Consider the following 14483-nt stretch of genomic DNA (forward strand, 5'->3'; position numbering starts at 1 on the left):
AAGTTTATTGTTAATTATTTGTTAATTATTTACTGCTGAAGTTCAGATGATTTATATTTTCTAAATTATTTTTCGACGAAAAATGTAGTTTTTATTTTGTTGAGTTAATTTTAAATAATTATCTTCACTTCAGAGGATATTCTGGAAAGGAAGCGGAATTGATAACATGTTTAATCGTAATTTCTCATTTATAAACGACAAATTGCAGTTTTCATTTAGTATATTTTATGTCAAGATAATGACATGCAAAGAAATTGTATTTTATAATATAACTTTCGTATAAAAAGATTATGTATGCTTATCTATATAATTTCTCAAATTTGAAAAGAAAAACTCGATAGGAAAGATTACTAGACACCTGGTCTGATTTTACTATTTATTTATTATTTAATGTTATTACATTGAATAATGAAATTCATATGTTGAAAAAAATGGTTTCCAAAATTTTGGAAGGTTTCAAGGGTTTCAGAACTTACTAAAAATACGTTTGAAAATATTTAAATCGTATATACATTTTTTAATATGAATATTTAATGAAAAGTTTTGAAACCTATATTTTTTAACTTTCAAATTTGAGGATTCTCGTCATTTAAAATATTATATATAATAGTAAAAAATTTGATTTTGAAATTAAAAACTTTAAAGATTTTCAAAACTGGAATCTTCAGAATTTATTCACTTCGAAATTGACTGCTATTGACTTACATATGAAATCAAAGGTTTTATATAATTATATTTTCTTAAATTAAATTTTTTTAACTTAGCAACTATTGCAAAAGATAGAATAAATAAAATATTCTAATGAAGATGAAAGTGTGGGCAAAGAATTCGACAAGAATATATTTTTAATAAAATATTCCAAGATTTCAAAATCGAATGACAAGGATCCTATTTTAACTAATCTCCCCTTGAATTTGAAAATTCCTTTAAAACACCTAAGAACTACAATGTTGGTGCAATCTTCCCCAGTTTTCCCCCTTTTTTATAAAGGTCCAATTCATTTTTTAAAAATCATAAATAGACATTCAACACATCACAAGACAAGATGCTTTGAAAGAAATTCTTTTTGATTGTAACAATTTCAGCTATTTCTTAAATAGAGGAAATAAGGAGATTTTTTACGAAAATAGGGGATTAAATTTTCTTTAAATAAAATTAATATAGATAATAATATTAAATCTAAATTGATACGCTTCAAATTCCTAACATTTGAAGTAAAAATATTGCATTTTCAAGCAACAACAAAAACTTGAATTTTGAACCAAAATCATCAAAGAGTGTGGTGTAGAGGAGACACTAGTTGATACATGTGAAAATAAGTTTTTTTTTCTTAACCTCAGACAATTCTAAGTATACGTGAATAATCAACAAAACTAGTATATTTGAAAACTATTTTGCGTTATGTTGGAGCGTCACGCCCGAGTGTGAGCACCAGGACTCCCTGTACTTTCGGCCCTGTATCTTATTAAAATTTAATTTCTCCATTTTTTTGTTCATAGTTCTTTACAGTAAAAAAGTCAAGCTTTCTTTTGCGGCTAAGCAACACAAAATCGAAATAGCCTAAATTGCGAAAAAATTAAAATAAACAATTAATTAATTTAAAACAGTAATAAAATTTTCTTTTTTGTTAGAAATAATAATAAAGGATAAAAATATGAAAAAAGCAGTTTCCAAACCCCCCATAAAAAATTTAAATCGCGCAATTAGAAACTATGTTATAAGCTTTTGAAGCTACCTGTACAAGCGTTGGGGTAGAAAATTAAACCCCCCACCACGTGGGGGCGATAATCCTGGTCTATAAATTTGTGGATTATGTACTATTCGATAGGGGAACATATTTTTTAACTGTTTAAAGAATTATTATTTGCTTTATAAAGGTTCTCCCACTTTAAATCATGAAAAATTATGATTATTCAAAATAAATGATATATTTGATCAATGTTCCGAGCAATATATACCTTTTTTAACGCACAAGAACATTGTGCGCCATGCATGCAGTAAGTACCTCTTCTTCAGGCAAATTTTTTCCACTTATTTACAATTCTTGATAATTGGCAGATTATTTCTTTCCATGAAAGGATATAAAAACGAACTTTCAATATTTTGTTGAGCTTTAAAATACCTAAACTATTTTATGTTCGCTAAACATAAATCTTCTGCAGATGAAAATTTAACTGTGTCTTTTGTGGTAGAATATTAATCTTCTTGCTTTAAATTTAATTTATTTGGTTAAAGATTAATTTTTGTAAATTTATTTGTTTCGAGAGATTTTGAATAAGTTCATGAAGACTTCATAAAGTTTCAAAAAATTTTACAAACAATTAAAAGATTTCAAGGATTTCAAAAGATTAAAAGAAATTAAAAGTTTTCAAGAATAAGACATTACGCCAGATTTCAATTATTACGAAAGATTTAAAATAATTACAATTTTTAAGAATATTTCACAAATATTCCAGAGAATTCATAAGGATTTTAAAAAAATTCAAGAATTTCAAAATGAACGACTAATGAAATAGGTGTATCAAGGTAATGTAAGTGGCAGTGTGCCCAGAGGCCGACCATTGTGATAAATTTTCAACTGTAATAGTTGAATTTTAAACCAAAAAGACGAAGTTTCAACAAAAGTTCAATTTTCAACTAAAAAAACAGACACAAACCTATTTGTACAAATGAAATAACATTAGTATTTAATTTTATATGACATTTTTTTTAAATTTAGACACGCTCTAGTAAAAAACTTTCAGGTGAGTAGATGCCCTGCAAAAATGATTCGAATAAGATTTTCTGATTACTTTTTTGTATGCTAATAATCGTGAATTACTGCAGAATATGCTTGATTCATGGTATAATAAATTTTTATAATATAATGCGAGCCACCGCCTTTTCTTTATGCTGGCGCATAAATGCTCAGCATAAGTACTTTTTAAGCGATGATGACGTGTTTCAGATCTGTCTGTTGAGTACGTTTAGTCTTACTCACAATGAATTTTATTAGACGCATGCAATTACAGAAACAAGGCAAGGCGTCAGCAAAATTATGTCGCGAGAGTCATTAAGATCCAAAGACTCGTCCTTCGTTTATCACTTACATATAATATGCCGAGGAAAAAATTATAAAAGCTTCAATGTTTGATTTCCATTCAAAGAATAATTATCGAGTCAATACATATTGACTCAGTCAGCTGAATAATTCGTCCTCACGTCGGCAAACATTATTTCAAGAACGTAAGAACGAACATCGTAAATGGATGTCGGAAAAGATTTTATTTTTCTTATTTAATTACTCATTACAATTTCATTAAAAATTAAAATGAAATAAATCCTGCTGCGAAGTACTATAGATGATTTAGATAGATTCCACTATAAGTGTATTTGTTTGTGTTCATTTTATGAGAATTCCGCTTCCTCATATGTATCAGATGAATTTGCTTCCTCATAAATAAAGTTTTTTTCCAAACAGAAGAAAAACCATGTGAGCCGTCGTGGGACGCCCGGCAGAAGTGATAACTTCATATGATGTAAATTTAAGCAGTTTTTCTTTGAACTCGTACAACACAAAAAATAATTTAAATACTACTCAAATTAATTAAATGCTTTGGGAGTTGGTCCGAAATGAATAAGGAATTGTATTGAAAAAAGTCAGCACGTGTACGAACGACAACCTTCCAGGAGAGCGCATGCCGCTATATATTGCTAATACTGCTAGTCTCAGTATGAGTGTGAAAGCGAAAGATGGGGAGAAGGAAAGAGAGAGAGAGAGAAAGAGGGTGGTGACAGGGAGAGAAGTGGAAGAAGCGAAGGATAGTTAAAGAAGGAGAGGGGTTGAAAGAGTAAGTCAGTGGTAGAAGCGAAGAAGAGATAGAGGAGAGGAAACGTTACCGCTACTATCACTTCAAAAATGGATACTTTCAATATTTTTCAAGCTTATATTCCTGTCTTATCGAAAATCTTATTTTCAGAAAATCAGAGAGCCCAGCAGAATGTAAATCGCTGAGTTTTGTTATAATGAAAAACTTTTTAACTTGCAGTAGTGTTATATTCCAAATTAAAACCAAAGTTTTCTTCATAGAAATAACGTAATTTTGTGTATCTTTCTAAGTAGCAATTAATTAATCGAGAATGCTGATCGAAAGTTCGTCAATATATGAATTCAAGCGTCTCGAAGACGCAATTACATCAAATGCAGTACTGTTATACAAATGAAATCTTATAAACAAGCCAAAAAATTTTATTAAAAGATTTAAAAACTACATTGCTATGGTAGGTTATGAAAGGTTCTTAATTTTTGTAATTTATGCTTCTCGAATACATGAACAAATGCATCATATACATTACTGTTGTATTCCCAACATTTAAAACGTCAAGAGGTCATTTTACCTGTCTTTAAGGCGTCAAAAAAATATGAAAGATACAGTACTGTAATATTCTTAATATCAGTAAAGTTTTTCGTATGTAAACAGAATACACACATTTTTTTAACCGTCATTAATCGCTATTTATGGGTCATAAAATGTACAAAAAGAGGTCAATCGATACGTCTTTTCTCATATAAGCAAGGTGAAATTTTTTGTTTGAAATCTCTAAACTCCAAAAAACTACTTCTTAATGGCCGACCTAGCTCAAAAGTCTATCAAACCTGGATATCATTCGGCGCTACAGTTTATTTGTGTTTACATTTACATCAGTTTGCCATATTATAAAATTATCTTCAACATGAAAATCTTCCCTTCGATTTTCAAGTTATTAAATTTTCACTTGAGATTAAAATGATTTGATTTTAAAAACCACGATTCATAATTTAAAAAATAATCAATTTTAAAGACTTAGATTGTAAACCCTAATTTAAGGATGCCATAATTTTTAAACGAAGTTTAGAATTTTTTAATTTGTACAATTTTTTCTAAAGGAGGACAGTGTGGGGAACTTATTGGAGGGGGAGTAGAGGAAATTAGGGAAGGGTAGTGAGTGGAGGAATAGTAGGATGAATAAGGTGATTAGAAGTGAGGGGAAATTAGGGATCATTCACAAATTACGTAACGCGTTTTTCTTTTGTTTGAATAAAGATGAGAATATAATATCCGTGAAGTGAACAGTGATAGATACAGCGATATGAATAAAAGAAAAACGCATTACGTAATTTGTGAATGATCCCTTAGTGGAGGGGAAGTGAAAGTTGATTGAACGTGGTTGTAGGTGAAGTGTAGAGAAATAAGGGTGGGAAAATGTAAGGTGGGTAAATTGGGGAAATTATGAGAGGAGAAGTAAGGGGAAATGTGGGTTGGGGGAATACGGGAAGTTATGGGGAACTAGTAGGATAGAGCGGGTGAACAATGGAAGAGAAGGGATGGCTGGGGAAGGGGAGTTTAAGCTTAGGAAGTGTGAACAGGGGGAAGAATAAGGGGAACAAGATTGTGATGGGAGTGGCATCGTTTAACTTACAATGATTTTTTTAAAAAAGAAATAATATAATTTAGTACAAAAAATCTATCCAATCACTTTGAATGTCAGTTGATATTAAATCCTATGATACCTGATAAACTTGAACATGTTTATTATCATTGAAATTTCTATCAAAATTTCGATTTTTAATTTTAGATTTGAAGGTGCAATTATTTGTAAAACAGTTTACTTTTTTAGGTCTTGCAACTGAAGTTTTTTTTTGCTTTAAAAGCAAGGAGGTCAAAAATGAGGGTCAAAAATAAATTTAACTTTTTTTAAATTAAGGGTTTTATCTCTTTTTTATTACTAAAAGCAAAGCTTAGGATTTTTTCTTTAAATACCTTCAAGTTTTAATAATTAACATTTTATTATTCATCCGTAAAAATAAACATTTAGTAAGTTTTGAAGAATTACTCTTTTTAAGTTTAATATCAATTAGCATCATATAAATAACCGTGAAAAATGTTTAATATTGTTTCAATGTTTAATGATACAATTTGCATTCTTGCAATATAAAATTATTTCATTCTGAACATTTTGTAGTTGTCCTATTTTCGAAAATTTTTTATGAAATCAGTCAATTTCGAGATTCTTCAATTGCAAATAACATTTTCGAATGTAAAAAATGTGTAGTCGGTAATTTTTCAATTTTGAGAGCACCTGATTTAAAATTTATAAATTTCAAGCACTTTAAATTTTAAATTATTCAATTTTAAACACTTTTATTTAGAAATAATACAAGCTCAATTCCCTTTCATCAAATTTGAAATACTGTTCTTTTTTTAAATGTAACTTAATCTAAATTGGTTTGACTTGGAGCTTTTTCAATTCAATTTCGTTCAATATATTTTCAGTTCAAAATTAGTAATTATTGTTTACAACATTTGTAAAAACTCCTAATATTTAAAATTGGTTTAATCATGCATTTTTAAATTGTATATATTTTAAATGTGAGAAGATAAAACCCCAGGGGTGTGAACTTCAAATTCATTCATTTATTTTGTCCACATTGAAGCTTCATGTTTCCATTCACTTATCGCGTGCTATTGGCTCTTATTTTTTCTATACCACCTAATTTGGCAATTTCATAGAATATATTTAATCAAGACTTTAGTATCGTAAAAACATATTCGGAAATAAATTTCTAAATCAAATTTGACACCTCTACTAAGTAAAACAATCGATTATATTTCTTTTTTTGTCTTAGAAAATTTAATATTGAATTTTAAAATACAAATAAGGCGGTAAGCAACTTTATCTTAAATGAGCGAATTTACTCCGTTTTACGATATATGTAAAGCTCAATAAGCAACATAAAGTTCTTGTAATTATTTTAAGTAAGAAAAATATATAACAGCGTTTATAAGACACAAACAAAATACAAGCGTTAATGCTGCGTTCAAAGGATAGTTGTCCTCACTCTTGAAGTACTTTCATTCATCATGGATCAAATTTTACACCGCAATTTTTTGTAGGATCGAATTACACATCACGAGTATTTTGTAACTAGAATCTATTCACATCTTTAAATAGTACAGGAAGTAATATTTTGTGCTAATTAATGTTTAATTTCACTCAATTTATTGATTCAATTATATTTGTATATATACGAAATTTAATTGGATCATTGTCAAGAAACGCTGGTTTTGTGAATTTTTGATTTTCAAGTCTGATTCCCTTTAAAACATCTTTTTTTCTGTTCCATATAGATCTTGATAACGAATCCAAGATAAAATCACGAGAAGGAGCTGGAGAAAGTTAAATAGTTGTAATTATTACATAGATGTAATCATTATACATAAAATATTACGGAGATTGGAAATTACCCCCTCACTTCCCACGACCCACTCAATCCAATTCAATATTGCTTCTTCTTTACCACAAAAGACTTATAAATCTCCTGATTATTCAAAGAATTTATAATTTTAATTTCTAAATTGAGTGTTAAAGAATGTTAATGCTACGAAGTTTTGATAATTTGTATGCTTTCGATTAAGATGGTGTACAAAAAACTTGTTTTTATTTTTCGGCGGCCGTATCGCGATAATTTTTTTCAGATTAAAACAAATTATTTCGAGGTTGCGAGCACCATAGTTACGTAAGAAGTGAGATTTCCGTATTTTTTGAATTTTTTAAAATATGAATATTAGTTTTAAAAAAAAATCTCGTGAATTAAAATTAGAGCTAAAACAAAGGACAAAATTCTTATTCAGTGTCCGATAAGAAAAAGTTTAAAAGATCAAAAACAGTCCCTCGATTACAAATATCTTGGTTTTTTTTCGAAATCCTACTCAGTTTTTGTTAAAAAAATTTGTTTAACAATTTCATTGTTTAACAACAAAAGAATGAGAAAATTTAAAATAAAAAAAAATAAAAACTGATAACAACTGCTGAAAAGTAGCGCATCAGGAACCTGAATATTCATAATTAATTTGTAACATATTTATCCATTTTATTTTAAAGATTCTGCCAAATTATTATTTTTCTTAACTTTGTTCGAACAATAAGAAATCAATATTTGAAACATAAAAACAGGCTTCCGTTCCTAAGAAATCGTACATTTTATGACTTACCGGTGCCAAATAACTTTTTTATACTCGGACACCGAATGAGAGTTTTTGTCTTTGTATTAGCTACAATTTTCGTTCTTAAGATATTTCTCTAAAACTCTGTTCATATATTTAAAAAAATCAAACACTACGAAAATCTTACTTTTTACGTAAATTTGATGCTCACAAACTCGAAATCATTTTTTAAAAATCTGAAAAAGTTAGGAAAGTATTTTCTTACCCAGGCAAACACATTGTAGCAATACTTCCATCGAAAAATAAACACAAGTATTTTGTGAACCACCCTACTTTCGATATTGAAACGCTTTATAAATATTTTAAACTTTGGTCGCCTCTTTGGCTTCAAGATTCAAATACTTTTAAAACTAATTATCCGTATTAAGAATAAAAATTTGATGACAGAAAAAAAATCCTTTCAACTCAGACAAAAACATATTCTGTTTACCATTTTTTTTAGCCTGAATCACAATTGTGAATCAAACTGATAATTATTACTTGCTTGTCATCATAGTGATAGTAACTGCAATTGCTACGAGTAACCATGTATACCAATAATCAATAAAAAATTTTATTTGTTAAAATTAAGATGCTTGAAGGAATTTTATAATTGTATGTAGACGCCTTACAATATGAAGGCTTATTACCATTGAAAGTAAGTAGATTTGTTTGGTTTTTAAAATAGTTTAAAATTCGAAAAATCGAACATTGCTTCGAATTTTATATTTATATCTTCCAAGTTTTAACAGATTTTAATACTAAATAGAATTTTTTTCTTTTATAGTAGTACTTGTTTTGTTATTACTTAAACTGAAACGTAGTTCTTTCTAATACTAAAAATTTCAAATTAAAATTATTTTTAAATTCGAATAAAGATTTAAAATGTAAATGTTTTTCTTTTCAGAAGATTTCAAATTCATTTATTTACGTATCAAAATATGTCAAAATCCCTTTTACGAATTTTTGCAGCCATGTTTTTTTAAAATTATATATCTGACCCCGCAGTATAAATCGCAGAAATATATACACACGCACACACACACGCACACACACACACACACACACACACACACACACACACACATATATATATATATATATATATATATATATAGGGTGGGCGCACTGTTGCTTACCAAAAAGTATGCAATCAGTTTATGAAAATTCGTGTCTAGATTCACCGAAATTGTGTGAATGTAGAACAAATATTTTTGGCGAGCCCAGGGCAAATGGAAAAGGGCGCCTAATCATTTCATAAGATATGACTGATAATATGATTTCAAATTTCAAAATCAGATAGGAAACGTCCTTTTCCAAACAGGAATAATTAAAATGTAATTAATCAAATGGTTTTTAAGATAATTTTTAATAAAAAATGTAAAATAAAAGTTTTTAAATAACTGTTTTATTAAATAAAATAATTATTATGAAACAAAAATATTAATTTTTTCACGAAAATATATGTGATTCAAATTTGAGGATATTCTATGAGGGTCTACGATAATAATATACGTATGTATAGTCTCAATCGTTTTTACATTCTCGTCATTTAAGATTGAGAAAGTATTAGAATTGTCCGAAAGTATTGGAATTGTCTGGCCGTCTATCCATCCGTAAACAGGATAACATTCGAAAAAATGAACGAAGCAAATCCATCTTTGGCACACTTTTTTTAAGTCCTAAAAGAAAGGACGAGTTCGTTAACCAGCCATTTTTGATAAAAATTAAAAAGTGAGCGCATTTTGAAAATTTTTGACACCAATTTTTTCTGAATTTGAAAATTCTACATACGCATATTTATAGTATTAAAAAGCACAAACAATTCATCCTAATTAATTTTTTTTAAAAAAAATTCTCAGAGTTATAGCATTTTCAAAAATTTTTTAATCAACCGACAATCAAAATTTTAAGCTAAAAAACGCACGATATAAAAAAAACAGTCCAGAGAAGAAAAACATTGCTTTCTGAAAGCCCTACAAGATTATCATAACAAATTTTTGGATTTTCTTGGAAAATCGAAAATTCAAATTTTGATTGCACAAAAAATAATGAAAAATCAAAAATTCCATTTTGTGCTCAAAGTATGTAGGATACAAAAAAAGACGAATTAACCAAAATTTTTATCCCAAAGAAGATCTACAATTTCGTTAAGAAAACTTCTTGATAGGATGCGTACCTTTTGTTTTATTCGTAAAAAACAACATTGAAGATAAAAAAATAAATAAAAATATGTGTGGAAAAACGACGAAAGTTACGAGAAAAAAAAGATTCGACAAAACCTGTTTAGAAATATCTGTCGAAAATCGAGCGCGTAGCGCGAGTGTCAAGATGAGAATGTGTACCTGAAAGCCTACAGAGCTTTGAGAAACTTAATCTTTGACCATACTTAATTAAGTTAACAATTCAGAATATCAAGACGCGTAAAAATACTGCCATCTAAAAAATATCTTTTTGATCAAGTTTTATTCAGGCATTACAAATACAAAGAATAAATATCCGAGTGCGAAGCGCGAGTTAAATATCCGAGTGCGAAGTGCAAGAGCAGAATGTGCCCGCGGAGCGGGCAGATTTTTTAAACCAAAACAGTTGAAGATTTTATCTTTGGGATTTAATACCTTTCGGGTAGAACGACTGTAGGTATCATCATTTATTGAAATTTGTTTATCAACATGAAATACTTTTATTTTTTAAATTTGCATATTGTACTATTTCTTCTCTGACATATTTGGTAATTATTAAAAAACATTTCCTTCCTTTAAACAAATTTTTCCCCTGTAAATCGAGAAAAGTCATTATTTTCTAGAACTAATGACAGAATTAACGAATGATGAGAGTAATGTATATTTTTAAAAGTATATTTGGGAATTATTTAAACAATATTAATTTACTTAAAGAATTTTTTTCACTTTAAAGCGTGAAAGGTTATTATTTTCTGAAATTAATCGCACACGATTAACGAATGTTGAGAGGAAATTTTTTTTTGTTACTGATATTTAACAATTACTTAAAATTTAGTTAAAGCAATCGAATTTAATTGCTTAAAAAAAGATATAAAGAAATACTTAATAATGAGCAACATTGTGTAAGAGATTCGAAAAAAGTAGACTTTTCTCCAGCTCTCCTATGAAAAACCGCAGTGAATAATTATTAATCGTTTAAAGAATTTGCTAAATATCACAAACAAAAACTATTACTCTTAACAGTCGTTAATTATGTCATTAATTCCAGAAATTTATACCTTTTTTCGCTTTACAGGGGAAAAAATTGTTTAAATAATTACAAAATATTGTTAAAAAGAAATATTATACTTGACACTAATACTTGAAAACTTTGGGGTAAGTGGGTCAAAATTATAAGTTATTGGATAGAAATAGCTCGTTAAACATTCTTCAAGGAGCTAATCAACTTTAATTTCTAAAAAGTTAAAAATAAGTACTTATTTTTGCCACTGTTCGAAACCCGAGCTTATCCCATTTAAAACCCCATGTTAATTTTAAAAACCCGGAGGCACGGTTTAATGTTGACAGATTTGTACAGAAATAGGGAAATTTGTTTTCCGGAAAAAGAAGAATTTGGAAGATATATCATCGGAATTCTAAAGTCGAATTTTTACAGGTAGAAATTTGGACATAATAAATGTTTTCTGGATTCGCTCCTCACTATATAAGAGCTTTCAAATTGAACTTTTAAGATTTGAAATATTTCAGAAAGGGAAAATCTACATCTTAAGTCCCATTGTTAATTTATTTTGGAATTTCAGGATTTCTTAAATCCAAAGATATTTTTTTCTCCAACGTTGTATAAAAACGCTGCATGTTTTAATTGTCAAAGTATATTTTTAACTACACAAAACTTCACCAATCACAAAACATAATTGTAAACACAAAAATCTCATAACAATACAATTAATATTTTGTATGGGTATTCAAATATTTTCAGCGCACTTGTGAATAACATGCGTGTCATCATTTTCGTGTCATAAAAGGTGCTTACGCCACAGAATAAAATTGCTGATGTACAGTAAGAAACCGCCTTCGCATTGAAATCGACTCATATAATCACCTTTGATCGGTTGGTGCATTACTGAAGACTTGCTGTGGTGATTTGTGAATAGCTACTAAACTAAACCAACATAGTAAAGTAGCACGAGGTTTTTTCCTTAGTTGCGATAAGTCCCAATGTCGATATATTTTTCACTGATCACTACATTCACTACACACAAAACATTTTTAACATTCCTAACATTTTCCACGTATATTTTCTTTTTATTTTCGCAGACACTCCCTTCGCGAAAATCGGGGGAACTCCCGGAATTCAAAAATTGGCGGAACAACACTGATGAGAGTGGCGCAAACAGTTTCCACAGATCCGGGAATTGAGGAAGTCTATGGAATCTGGAAAAACGAGTGTCGACGACGAGACTGAAGAGAATGGTTGAGGAGGGATTCCTTGACTGAACTGAACTTTAACTACCTACTGACATAAGCCGCTCACACATTTTCTTTTTAGAATTCAATGGGCGAAGCAGCAGCACGTGCGAGCAGCTTAAGGCGACTCCCGCTAAGTTGTTGACTCTCTTCTCGCGGTACTGTCTCCGCTCTGTCGTCTCTCCATACACTTCAACAGAATATAAGGCTTTTACACTTCACATTGCACTTGCATCAGGCTGAGTCATTTCTTCTTCATATATTATTACAAGTTTTTACAAGTTAGGAGTTACGACTCCTTCTTGAGACTAACTGCGGTCGCTGGAGAGACTTTAGGATATAGGAGACTCCAGTCTCCTCTTCATTGACTCCAGTCACACCACATCACATCGGATCGTGACCGTTTAATTGTCCGATCCGTCCCAATTCGACGAATTAACGAAAGATGACCCAGGGTTAATTCGGGGGATCAAACATCAAACCGTGCTTCAATATTAAGGACCGTACTTAAATTACGTAACAACTCGGGGGGGGGGGGGGTAGATTTGGTTACAATTTGTTATCAGGTGGGGGGATCTTCACCCATGCACGTAAACAAATAACAAAACAAATAACTCGCAGTAATTGTATACATAAATTTTGTAATATGAATTTAACTTCATACGCCAAGGAATCCGCGGGAGAGTGAAAAACGAAAGTTGCCAAAAACACTTTAAAAAACAGTCAGGGGTCGAGAGTTTGAAAATTTGACCGATGCGGTGTGAACCTACTTCTCAATTCGAGATACTTCGGGAATTTCAATGACTGCATAAGATTTCATTGACTACTGGAGAATTGAAGTAACTTCAAGGGACTTCATGAGAATTCATGTAACTTCAGCTATTTCAGGAGATTTCAAGTGACTTCAGGAGAACTTAAGTGACTTCAATTAATTTTAAGTGGCTTCACGTGAATTTAAGTGAATTTACGTGACTTCATGTGAATTCAAATTACTTCAGATATTTTAGGAGATTCCAAGTAATTTTAAGAGAATTCAAGTAACTTCAAGTGAATTCATGTGAATGTATGTGACTTCACGTGAATTTAAATGACTAGATATTTCAGAAGATTTCAAGAGAATTCCATTTACTTCAAATGAATCCAAGTGAATCCAAGTGAATTCAAGTGACTTCAAGTGACTTCAGATATTTCAGGAGATTTCATTACAAGGATACACCTGACTTCACAAGTTGTCAACCTTGCGCCAGGGAATTTTATTGGCCAGGGAAAACTCAGGGAATTAAACAAAAATCTTGCAAAAGTCCAGGAATCTATATAATTTCGAATAACTTTCAAGCAGAATCAATTTGAAATTTTCAATTTTATTTTGAAATTGTTTTATTCTGTTTTGACAGATTCTGGGTTAAAACATGTATAAATTTAAGATTTTGGTATCTGAATATTAATGGTCAGAGAAAATGAAATATTTGTCAGAGAAAAATTAGGGCATTTTTAAAATTAAGTTTTGCGGTGACCCTGATATAATATTATTGTTAGTAATTTATTTGCCGTGTATTTCTATTTGCATTTTTTACAGTTTATTCCGCCTGAAGATTATCTTTTTAGTAATCAATTTTATTATTTGTTTGAAAATTCAACAATTTTGTTAAAAATTCAATTGTTTTGTTGATAAATAGTCGTTTTAGGTTGAAAATTCATACTTTGGTGTTGAAAAGTCATAGAAGTCTTTTTTGGATGAATATTCAACTTTTTTAAAAATTTGTCTTTTTAATTTAAAAATTCATCTCTTTTGGTAGAAATGGCCGCTTTCTTGGATAAAACTGCAACTATTTGATTGCCAATTCAACTACTTTGTTAAAAAGTTATCCATTTTGGTTGAAAATTAAACTGTTTTGTTGAAAACTCGTCTTTTCGGATTGAAAATTCAAGAATATTTCTAGAAAATGTATTGCTTATTTAAAACTCATATTTTGATGTTGAAAAGTCAAACTAAAATCTTTTTTGATAAAATTCAACTATTCTTTAGAAAATTTTTCTTCTTAATATAAAA

General features: G+C 29.4%; 1 protein-coding gene across 5 annotated transcripts in view; it reads right to left on the minus strand.

Annotated features, from left to right (window-relative positions):
* LOC117176711 overlaps nt 1-14483 on the minus strand; it is a 47962-nt gene that overhangs the window by 8070 nt on the left and 25409 nt on the right. For 2 of the 5 annotated variants that reach the window (XM_033366969.1, XM_033366967.1), the window contains exon 1: nt 12069-12627. The exons of 1 other annotated variant lie outside the window; for it this stretch is intronic. The gene's annotated coding sequence lies outside the window, so the exon portion shown is untranslated. Of the gene's footprint in view, nt 1-11999; nt 12628-14483 lie in introns of those variants that run through there. 2 more of the 5 variants (XM_033366970.1, XM_033366968.1) reach the window with 2 other exon arrangements.

The sequence above is a fragment of the Belonocnema kinseyi genome, chromosome 7, assembly GCF_010883055.1.
Source record: "Belonocnema kinseyi isolate 2016_QV_RU_SX_M_011 chromosome 7, B_treatae_v1, whole genome shotgun sequence".
NCBI classification, from domain to species: domain Eukaryota; kingdom Metazoa; phylum Arthropoda; class Insecta; order Hymenoptera; family Cynipidae; genus Belonocnema; species Belonocnema kinseyi.